This window comes from Moschus berezovskii, chromosome 27, assembly GCF_049115385.1.
Source record: "Moschus berezovskii isolate FMDL1 chromosome 27, NW_MosBer_1.0, whole genome shotgun sequence".
NCBI classification, from domain to species: Eukaryota; Metazoa; Chordata; class Mammalia; order Artiodactyla; family Moschidae; genus Moschus; species Moschus berezovskii.
This window is the reverse complement of record NC_142486.1, coordinates 20,708,626-20,720,385: the sequence shown is the minus strand read 5'-3', so window position 1 is coordinate 20,720,385 and position 11,760 is coordinate 20,708,626. Positions and strand designations below refer to the sequence as shown.

At 44.1% G+C, this 11,760-nt stretch overlaps 1 non-coding gene across 1 annotated transcript; it reads right to left on the bottom strand.

Moving 5' to 3' along the window:
* Positions 1-1,642: 1,642 nt before the first annotated feature.
* TRNAE-CUC (transfer RNA glutamic acid (anticodon CUC)) lies at positions 1,643-1,715 on the bottom strand. The gene has a single exon. It is a non-coding gene; the product is annotated as a tRNA-Glu (tRNA).
* Positions 1,716-11,760: the final 10,045 nt, after the last annotated feature.

The window sequence follows — 11,760 nt, the reverse complement described above, 5'->3', positions numbered from 1 at the left end:
CTATAAGGGTCTTGTTCGACTACCCTGCTGCTACTATCCTGGTATTTTGGTTGGCTGAAGAGGAACCCAGACCTTATTGTAGAAGTAAACAGCTTTCACTCCCATCACCACCATTACCAATACCCCTTTGCATCCACAATGGTCATGGGAGTTATTATATGACCAGCTTAGGAAGAAGGTGTGAAGATTTGGGTCTGAGGCCATGAGGGGAGGCAGGAACAACAGGAGTGATGAGAGGATGTCATGGCATCTGTCTCTGCTGGACTCCACAGAATGGGTTTGTGTTCCCATCATTAGAAGTGTGAAGAACATGAACTATAGAATTGTTTTTCAAAAATCTTTTCTTAGGAGGTGGGTGGCATATATAACACATAAGAAGAAAAATTCAGGAGTTCCCTGGTGGTCCAGTGGTGAAGAATCTGCCTCCCAATTCAGGGGACACAAGTTTGATCCCTGGTTCACAAACTAAGATCCCTCGTGCTGCAGGGCAACGAAGGTACCGCAACCACTGAGTCTGCAAGCCGCAACAAACAAAGACCCAATGAAGCAAAAAAGAAAAATTCACAAAACGTAAGTGGACAGCAAGAAAAATTGCTATAAAGCCAACACTCATATGGGGCTTCCCTGGTGGCTCAATGGCAAGGAATCTGCCTGCAACTCAGGAGATGCAGGAGATGCGGGTTTGAGCTCTGGCTTGGGAAGATCCTCTGGAGAAGGAAATGGCTACCCATTCCAGTATTCTTGCTGGGAAAATCCCATGGACAGAGGAGTCTGGAAGGCTACAGTTCATAGGGTCGCAAAGAGTTGGACACGACTAATGACTGAGCATCCACACTTGCAAACGCTTGTATAAATAACCGCCACCTAGATGAAGGACTCGAACAATCAGCCCTCTGAGGGCCAGCCCTCACATACTTCTTTACTTTTGAAACCTTTTCCTTCCCACCCTCCGAAAGGAAACCATGTTCCTGAGTTTTTGGTAATCACCCCCTTTGCTTTTCTTTGCAAATATATCACCTTAGAATGAATCTCTGAATCATGTCGTTTGATTTTGCTTGTTTTTGAGCTTTATGTAGATTTATTGAAAATACTTTTTTGGTGAGTATTTTCTTTCACTTAATTTCGTGTCTGAGAACGGCATGCATGCTGTTGTGTGGAGTGCATTCTCACTGTTCTTTGGCCTCCCATCCGCTGTGTAACTTAACCACACTTCTTAAAAAAAAAGCTCATTCTACTGTTGAAGGACAACTGGGTTGTTTCCAATGTTTGACTTTTACAAAGATGCTGTCTGTAGGACTGTTTTCTATGAGAGCCTTTGTGACTGCTGGGGAAGCAAGCAGTTGCAGTGATGCAGTGGTGGGAAGGGCCGCTCGTGTGCAGAATCCACTCTCTGTGGGGCCCCGAGACCTCTCTGCATTGTGAGCATTGGGAGGTGGCACTTCAATGCCAGCACATTCTCACAAGGGACACTGTCAGCTAGTGGTTCCTTGATGTGGCTTCTTGCATCTCAGTCTGAAGCAGAGAGAAAAAACTTGGCAACTTTTGTGTTTTCAGTTGCAGTGGAAAACTGGTGTGTGAGTGCAGATGAAGTTGCTTTTTTTTTTTTTTTTCCTGCCATGCGGTGTGACTTGTGGGATCTTAGTTCCCTGACCAGGTATTGAACCTGGACCCTCTGCAGTGAGAGTACAGAGTCCTAACCACTGGACCGCCAGGGAATTTTCTAGATGAGGTTTCTCTTTAGATATAGGAATGGGGTGCAGGTGATAGGCTGAGAGGTATTGTAATTTGGGTTAAGCGTAAATGTCCATACAGTGAATCCACTGTAGCCTAGTTCTGTCACACCTGTTGACTAGTGGGGAAGGGGCTCTTGTCAGACCACCTCGGTGGGTGAGTGTGTTACTCGCTGGGTCTCTGATGGGTTTTTGTCGGTGGCACTGGAGTAGAAGGGTCTGCTCCCTTGCCACTGACTAATCCTGCAGCTGATACAGATCATCAAGATGACACCGAAATGAAACACTCACATCTGTGCAGACCAGCAATGACGTGGTGATTTTGCAGGGTCTGGAAGAGCCACCCTGTGTGAGGGAAACAGGTCTGGCCCCGTGCATTGTGTAAAGGAAGGAGACTTTCTTTTCTTGCCTCTCTGTTTCAGTGAAGATCGTCTTCCAGAAGCTGCCAGTATCCTGGTTTCATAGATCCAATTATGTGATCCAAACTGATTAAATGCTTATGTGTCAGGCACTGGTTGAAGTACTTTTTATACATGTGCATTTACATCTCAAGCATCACTCTGGTGAGGAAATGTGTATTGGTCAGCTTTTGCTGTGTAACAACCCCTCCTCCCTCAAAGGTAATGTCTTAAGATAACAAACATTTCTCACATTACTATGGGTTTGTTGGGGGGTTATTCTGACTTGGGCTGGCTTGGCTGGAGCTGGATGGTCTAGGAAAAGCCTCACTCATATGTCTGGCAGTTGGCCTGGTGTCAGCTTGGGTGACAGTCACATGCCTCTCACCAGTCAGCTCACGCTTGTTCACATGATGGAGGAAAGGTTCTTAACAGCAAGAGAGAGTAAGCCCTAATGTTGCAAGCCCATCTCCAGCTTCTGCTTGCATTGCATTTGCTGCTGTCCCATTGGTCAAAGCAAATCACACAGCTAAAATTAGATTACGGAAGAAACCTCCTCAAGGTATGGTAATCAATTCACTATAGACTAGTATCACCCCCATTTTACTGATGAGGAAACTGATGCTTAGAGAAGTTAAGGAACTCACCCCAGCTCACACAGCTCCTATTGGGAAGAGCTCAGCTTCAAATCCAGGTCTATCTGGTGGTTAAGTTGGTACCTCAACTTCTATTTATATTGCCTCCTTTCTCAGACCTGAGCACTTGTTTCCCAGTGTACCAGCTCCAGAGTGGACTGATGAACTCACTTAACCAGCCTCCCCCAAAGGGCCACTCAGTCATAGATCCTAGCAGTTGCCTTTGCAGCCAGCAGGGCTTAGCATCCTCTGCAGCTCTGGAGAAGAAATCCTCATGAATCCAGCTATTGCACTGGATTCTCTCCCTTTGATTAGTCTTGGGCGATCACATTCCATAGAATGTAGGAAATAGGCGGAAAGAATAAAAGATGGCGGGAGAAATGGGCCATTACGCTGCACGTGAATGTATTAGCTCAATGGGCAACCATTAAACACCCGCTGTGCCTGAGCTAGATCCTGATTGCTCAGGAGAAGTGCAGACAGGGGAACAGGTATTCTCTAAAGCGCTGTTTTCAACAATGTGTGTTAAGGTAACGTGTTGACATGATGGTGCTGTTAGGTAGTCAGAGCAGAAAAAAAGGGGAGTCCAAAATGGCGGTTAGAAAGCGGATGAAAAAGAGAACAAAGAAAAAGTCCAAGCACTCAAAGTGCCCCCTTCCTGATCAATGACAGATATTGATGGGGCCCACATGGGGTCTCATTGATAAGAGGGCTAGTTTTGTCGACCTCGCAAACAAAGAATAAATCACAGTGATCCTTGAGACTGACCAAATTGCCCAAATGGCATCCTGTTATCTCACTGGCTCCTATCTTCTCAAAGCTGCGAGACCACCAGATTCCAGACCTCCGGCTATGTGACCATCCCTCCAGAGGATTTTTCATTGGTGGGGTGTAAGAAGGACTCTGTCAGAAAGGGAGGACAATGGTTCTCCTTAAGGGCCAGTCACCCTCTCTTTTCCCTCTAATAAATTTCCCTTTTCTTGCCTGACTGCCCAGCTTGCTCTCTTTTTCTGTGTACTCGCCTTACATATATGAGCCTTATTTTATGTATTCAAGAACCAATCAGGTTCCAATAGGGAGGAGACAAAAAGTATAAAAAGGGAAGCCAAGACAGGTTGAGGCCACTCCTTCAGGGCGGCCTGCCCTCACTTCTTGGGGTATATGATCTGCTGTCTGCTTAATAAACTCTTGGGCTGTAACTGAGCTGTAACACTGGTACATCATTTCAAAGCTTTGCTATGATGAGACCAAACCAAGGGAAAGGAACACACACACCTGACAGTGTTAAAGACAAGAGTTCCAAAATGAAGTCACTTGTGTGACCCTATGGACCTTAGCCCACTAGGTTCCTCTGTCCACGGGATTCTCCAGGCAAGAATACTGGAGTGGGTTGCAATTTCTTTCTTCAATACCAAGCCCCGTATCAACCAAACCGAGACTTAATTACAGATTTGACTCTCCCAGAAATGGAATCTTACACCAGTAAGTTAGAAATTGCCTGATCAGCATTAATTAGGTGGCCCGACAGACCCCTGACAACCCCTCTAAGGATAATAACCTTTATCCACTTTTTACCTAGTGCAGCTTCCTGATCCTGCTCCCTTCTGCCCACACAGTCTCTTGCCTTGTCTGTTCTTTGGAGCTCCTTTCCATCTGCTAGATTGAATACTGCTTGATTCGTGATTTGTTGAGTTGAATTTTATTTGTTAACAATGGATATCAAGACTAAGATGAAAGTCTCCTAGACCTGGAAGCTACAAGGTAGTAAGATCTTAAGATTCAAGAGAGGTGGGAGAAGCAGGACATTTTTTCATAATATTGCTGGTGCAGACAGCCTCTTGTTAAACTGTCAGAACCTGTACTCAGGCGGGAGATAGATGGGTCCCAGGCTGAGCAGCTGGAGTTTCTCCCTTGTGGACACATACTCCATAATAGCAGGAAAGAGGAGCTGAGCCCTGCCCAGATAAGAGATAAAAGACCACTTACACCTTATTCTCAAAGTCAAGGAGCCCTTACCAACTACGCATGCCCAGAAAGGCTCTTTGGCGATCATCAGCTCATAGTAAGTGCTGTCAAACTATCCATAAGCCTCTTCGCTGGATACCATCTTGGCTGAGAGACGTGTGGACACACAGGGGAGGACCTTGAAATAAACCTAATACAAACTTAGATCCAGGAAAAGAGAGATGATTGGCCAAAGGAAACCCAGAATAAAAGTGATTCAAACTACCGCGAAGGTGTGACTCTCTGATCCACCTGGGTGTCCATCCGTATGTACTCTTTTTCCCACCCCAGATCAGTTCCAACTTCGATGCACATCTGAGCCCACCATCTCTTTTTAAATTTAAGGTCTACTCCAAAAGGACTTTTTTTTTTTTTATGACTCCGGGAAAATGGGGTGAGCAGGCAGGTTTGGGGTAAGGATTGGAAGAATAAAATATCTCCAAACTCCGAATTAGATTTGCAATCAAGCTGAAATTCTCAATCCCCCAGGGCTTGTTACTTGTAAGAAACAAATGAAAAAAAAGTTATTTGTAAGAAACAAAGACCTAGATTTGCATTTGAATGTGGTGCCAATCAGTGCTCATTAGCGGAAATACAATGCCGCGCCATTAGCGGGAAGGTAGCTTCAGCAATCGCTCATTAGTTTTGCAGATTCCAATAAGTATTCTAAGGGATGCTTGGTGTTTGATGAGATCCAGAGGCCACAGTCACTTCCCACCGTTTCTCCCCAGGGAAAGGCAATGTTCAGCAGGGATAACTGTAGTCTCCTTTTCCTCCTTTTCACTCACACGTGCCTCAGACTCCTCTGCCATAGGATGTCAAAACTTTGAAGGACTGTAGGCCTAGAGAATCCCGTGGACAGAGGAACCTGGGCTGCTGTCCATAGGGTCACACAGAGTCGGACATGACTGAAGCAACTTAGCAGCGGCAGACATTGCTTGGTTAGGACATTACTTATGAAAAAATTGAGAAGTCAGAAGAGAATCTGTTTATCACACATACTCCCTTTCTTCATTGAAAAGAAGGACTCTTGATAGGCTGAGGGCAGAAAGGAAACAGACAATGGGACTACCACTTTGTGGATGATCCCTGGATGAGACTTTCAAAGGAGAGCAGACTTCTCTGTCTGAAGGGCTGGAGAATTGGGCAGGCACAACTTTGGCCCTCAAGAAATGTAAGCAGCTTTTGGCAAGAAAGGGCTCTCTGCAGGAGACCCTCTTGTCTTGTCACTAACCTGAAACCAGGCAGCCCCACGCTCTACTCATCTCTGGTCCTAGCACACCTCTTGGATCTCTTGACCACACACTACCTTGCCTAACCTGTTGGTCCTTTCTGTAGATCAAAGAAGTAGAAACGAAGAATGAGTTCTTCACAGATAAGCAGATCTCTCTCCTAGCTCCCCCTTCAGTAATCGACAACTGCGAACAAGGTGGTGTCTAAAGAAAAATCATAAGTTGCCAAACCTGCACACAAGCCCGCACAAAGTGGGGATGGCCATGACTCTAATTGCTTCCCTCCACCCCATCTCAACGGTTAACTGAGACTATCTCCCTTTCCCCCCTGAAAAGCTTTTATCTCTGAGCAGAATCTTTGGAGATGGTTTTTGGGGACTCTGAGTCCACCCTCTTCCAGGATTGCTGGCATTCTGATTGAAAGCATCTTTCATTTCTACCAACCCTGCTCTCTCTCTCCTACTCTCTTTCATACTGATTTTCAAGCAGCAAACAGCCAGACCTCATTGGGCAACAGACTTGAGAGATTAACCAGGTCTCAGGGGCTCACTTAACTAAGGGAAACTTCTTAGCCTCTAGGCGTTAAGGGACCTCCTAGGACAATAGCGGGCATGTAGGAGCTCAATAACACAGTGGCTATAAACCCAGATGTTAGAATTACATGAACTTCAGTTCAAGTTCCAGCCTTTCCACCAGTCTCCTATGGTGATTCTTCGGCACATTAATATTTGAGAACTGCTGAGCTGGCCTGTCCTGTTTCTGACAGTTCACACTCAACCCCAGGCGCTTGTACTTGAAGAGGGTGATTCCCAAGGTGAGGGCTACTTCTGTAAGCAAAGTGTAATGAAAATTTAATTTTCCCAAGACAGCAAGCATTGTTTCTCTTTTGTAATAGAACTTGCTTTCTAAATTTTTCATCTTTCAGCTACCATCTGTACTCCATGGGATCTTGTTCTTCAGGGGTGGAGGCCTCTGCCCCCAGGAAGTGGCATAATTGGTCTAAATAAACCACGTTTTCCTTTTCCCTTTACTTAATGATGGGCTTAGAGGTACAGACATGAGACATTTCTGGTCAATGAGACATGAATGGAGAGTGTGCCGGGGCTCCTGGCAGAGGTTTTCCTTGTTGATCAAGAGGAGACAAAGAGGGAAGAAACAATCCCTCTCCTGACTCTGGATACTGTTGGGAGAAAATGCTGCCTGGAGCTTGGGCAGCCATTTTGAGGTCATGAGGAAGCTCCTAGGAAAGGATGGTAGAACGGAACAGCAGAAAGAAGGTGGACTTTATGGATGTTATGGAACTGCTGAATCCATCAGCTTTGCAGCCATCATTTTATTATGCGAGATAATTACATTCCCTCAAAGTTTAAAGGCAGATCCATTGGTAGGTTTGTACTGCTGAAACTCATAAAAAAGAGATGGAGATGTATACTCTGGAGGCCTGAGAAAGGAAGTTCTGGGAGAAGGAGACCCTGAGGCCAAAACAGCAAGTCTAGGATCTGGACTGTATCTCTACAGTGCTGTGACCTTTATACTACAGTGTAAGGGCTAAAATGGAATCAGAGTGCTTGGGTTCAAAGTCCAGGTCCACCACGGAACTAACTATATCACCTTGGGCAAGTTGCTTAAACTCAGGATCATAATAGTACTACATAATAGGATTTAAAAAGCTGAAATTAGTAATCTGAAGTACCTAGTCCATGGTAAGTACTACCATGTATTAACTATGAAGTGAGGAATATTTAACAATCACCTTTGTTTTTTCCTTTATATGTTATAATCTACCTTTGTTAAAAAAAAAACTTTTTATTTTGAGATAATTATAGGTTTGTAGAAAGTGAAAAGGAAATAAAAGCCTCTTGATGAAAGTGAAAGAGGAGAGTGAAAAAGTTGGCTTGAAGCTCAACATTCAGAAAACTGAGATCATGGCATCTGGTCCCATCACTTCAAGGGAAATAGATGGGGAAACAGTGGAAACAGTGTCAGACTTTATTTTTTGGGCTCCAAAATCACTGCGGATGCTGATTGCAGCCATGAAATTAAAAGACGCTTACTCTTTGGAAGGAAAGTTATGACCAACCTTGATAGTATATTAAAAAGCAGAGACATTACTTTGCCAACAGAGGTCCGTCTAGTCAAGGCTATGGTTTCTCCAGTGGTCATGTATGGATGTGAGAGTTGGACTGTGAACAAAGCTGAGTGCCGAAGAATTGATGCTTTTGAACTGTGGTGCTGGAGAAGACTCTTGAGAGTCCCTTGGACTGCAAGGAGATCCAACCAGTCCATTCTAAGGGAGATCGATCCTGGGTGTTCATTGGAAGGACTGATGCTAAAGCTGAAACTCCAATACTTTGGCCACCTCATGCGACGAGTTGACTCCCTGGAAAAGACCCTGATACTGGGAGGGATTGGGGGCAGGAGGAGAAGGGGACGACAGAGGATGAGATGGCTGGATGGCATCACCCACTAGATGGACATGAGTTTGAGTGAACTCCGGGAGTTGGTGATGGACAGGGAGGCCTGGAGTGCTGAGATTCATGGGGTCGCAAAGAGTCGGACACGACCGAGCGACTGAACTGAACTGAGGAATATTTTACAATCACCTTTTTTTTTTCCTTTATATGTTATAATTTACCTTTGTAAAAAAAACTTTTAATTTTGAGATAATTATAGATTTATGTGCAGTTGTAAGTAAAAATACAGAACGATCCCATGCACTGTGTCCTGTGTCTCCTGATGGTAACTTTTTGCACCAGTCTTGTACAATATCACAGTCAGAATATTGCGATAGCTACAGCGAGGAAAGAGACATTCCCACCACCACAGAGCTTTCTCTTGTTACCCTTGTATAACCACATCTACTTTCTCCTTACCTCCACCCCCTTCTTAATCTCTAGCAACCACTAATCTGTTCTCCATTTCTATGATTTTATTAAGAATGCTATATAAATGGAATCATTTAATAGGTAGACTTTATTAGCTTCCCTGGTGGCTCAGAAGGTAAAGAGTTTGCCTGCAATGCAGGAGACCTGGGTTCGATCCCTGGTTTGGGAAGATCCCCTGGAGAAGGAAATGGCTACCCATTCCAATATTCTTGCCTGGAGAATCCCATGGATGGAGGAGCCTGGCGGGCTACAGTCCGTGGGGTTGCAAAGAGTTGGACACGACTGAGCGACTACCGCTTCCAGTATGTGGACTTTGGGGTCTGGCTTCTTTTCACTCAGCATTGTTCTCTGGAGATTCATACAGGTTGTTGAATGTATCGAGAGTTTGTTCCTTTTTACAGCTGAATGGTATTCCATGATGTGGGTATTCCATGGTTTGTTTAGCCATTTATCTTGTGAAAGACATTTGGGTTATTTCCAGTTTGGGGCTATTACGAATAAAGCTGCTATAAATGTTAGTGTAGAGATATTTGTGTGAACATAAATTTTCATTTCTCTGGGATGAATGCCCAGGACCACAATTATGGGGTCGCATGGCAGTTGCATTTTTAGTTTTTAAAAGTAACTGCCAAATTGTTTTCCAGAGTGGCTATAACATTTTACATTCTCACTAGTGATATATGTTTCATCTTTGCCAACATTTGGTGTTGTCATTATTTTTCATTTTAGTTATTTTGATAAGTGTGAGGTGATGTCTTACTATGGTTTTAATTTGCATTTCCCTCTTTCCATGTTCTTATTTGCCATCTGTATCTCCTCTTCAGTAAAATGTCTCTGCGTATCTTTTGCCCATTTTCTAATCGGATTGTTTGTGGGTTTTGTTGTTGTTGAGTTTCAAGAGTTCTTTATGTGTTTTAATATTTATTTACTTATTTATGGCTGTCCTGGCTCTTTGCTGACGCATGGGCTTTTCTCTAGCTGTGGTGCACGGGCTTCTCATGACAGTATCTTATCTTGTTGCAGGGCATGGGCTCTAGGGCAAGTGGGCTCAGTAGTTACAGCTTTCTGGGCTTTAAAGCACAAGCTCAGTAGTTGTGGCATGCGGGCTTAGTTGCTCCATGGCATGTGGGATCTTCCAGGATCAGGGATTGAACCCATTTCTCCTGCGTTGACAGGTAGATTCTTCACCACTCAGCCACCAGGGAAGCCCAAGAGCTCTTTATATATTTTAGATACTCATCTTTTGGTGGATATGTGTTTGCAAATATTTTCTCTTGTCTATGATCTGTCTTTTATCCTCTTAACAAAGTCTTAAAATCTTACTCAAATATTTCAGAGGCAGATAATTTTTGAAGGAGAAAGGAGGAAGCAGGAGCTTAGATATCTTAGGCATCAGATAAGCATTAATTAATTAGTTAGATAAGATAAGGTATTAATAAGCACTTAATGAATGATATGTTTTCATAATAATAAATGTGAGCTAATAAATAAGTGAAACAATAAATTTTTATTTCATAAAAATAAATAATAAGTGTGAACACAGGGTGGAAAGGGAGAGTGGAGTGAAAGAAGGCATTTATGACCCTCATGACCCACCCCATGACCCACCCTCATGACCCAGAATAGGGAATTATCCTTAGTGAAAGCTCCCATTTGAGAGAATTAAGAGAAACTGAGGCAAGAGGCAGATGAGACTCCCCCCAGGGTAGATACTCCAAGACAAGAATGGGACAATTGAGGGGGGAGTCTGGGCCCTGCCCAGATAGAAAAATGAGACCAAACAGTCCTCATTCATGAAGTCAGGAGATCTCTTGGACCGCACAGGCAGAAAGGCTCCTTGGAGGTCAAAAGACAAGCGATGCTAAGTGATGCTAACTACCTATAGGCCTCCATAGTAGAATTCATCTTGGCTAAGAGATGCATGGGCACATATGGGAGGATCCTGAGATATACCAAATATGCACTTTGAATCAGGGAAATTCAAATGATTGGCCAAAGAAAACCATGAAGAAATATCCCATATAAGTGATTTAAACTTCCACAGGGCATGACTCTGAGTCCACGTGTGTGTCTATCCATACGTACTGAACTCTCTTTTCCTTCTATTAATAATAAACACTTTACTTGTTTCACTACTTTCCATCTTTTGGGGATTCTTTCTCTGCAAAGCCAAAGAGCCAGGGCCTTGTCACCAACCACTTGTGTAGTGGCTAGGATTTGGTGCTCTCACTGCTGTGACCCAGCCTTAATCTCTGGCTGGGAACCAAAACCCTGCTTCAAGCTGCTGCAAGCTGAGGTGACCCGAGAACAAAATTACTTCTGGGAGAGCATCTCTAGGTGGCAGCCAAGAAGAGGGAAGAAACAGGGGGCTGAGGCAGGGCATAAACTCTAAGATGGGGAAAACCACTAAAGAAGAGCATGCGGTTTCCAACAATGAGGACGTTTAAGATCTCAGATAAGAATTACAGAGGTAGACAGCTTTGGGTCTGTTTAGAGAAGCAACCATCAAGGTTGCTGGACCAGCTGCCGGGAGTCAAGGTGGAAAACTGAGCATGCAGACTCTGATTCTCATATTCACTCAATGCAAGGGTTTCTGGGTCAAAGAATGATGGGAGAGACTCTGGGACATTTGGAAAGGAAAATTTAAAAGTTTAAATAGGGCCAGTGGACCTAGCAGGAAGAAGGAAATGTTGGGAAAGATCTTGCAACTTGAGAGATCATCGCTGCAAATTCAAAAATGGAGCTTTGAAGCCAAATCTAGCTTCTGTACCCCAATACTGAATTAAATCTTGGAGACAGAGTTTTGCATGAAGTAGAAAAGAACAGCTTTAGTGCTTTGCCAGGCAAAAAAGGACACGAAAGGCTAATGCCCTAAA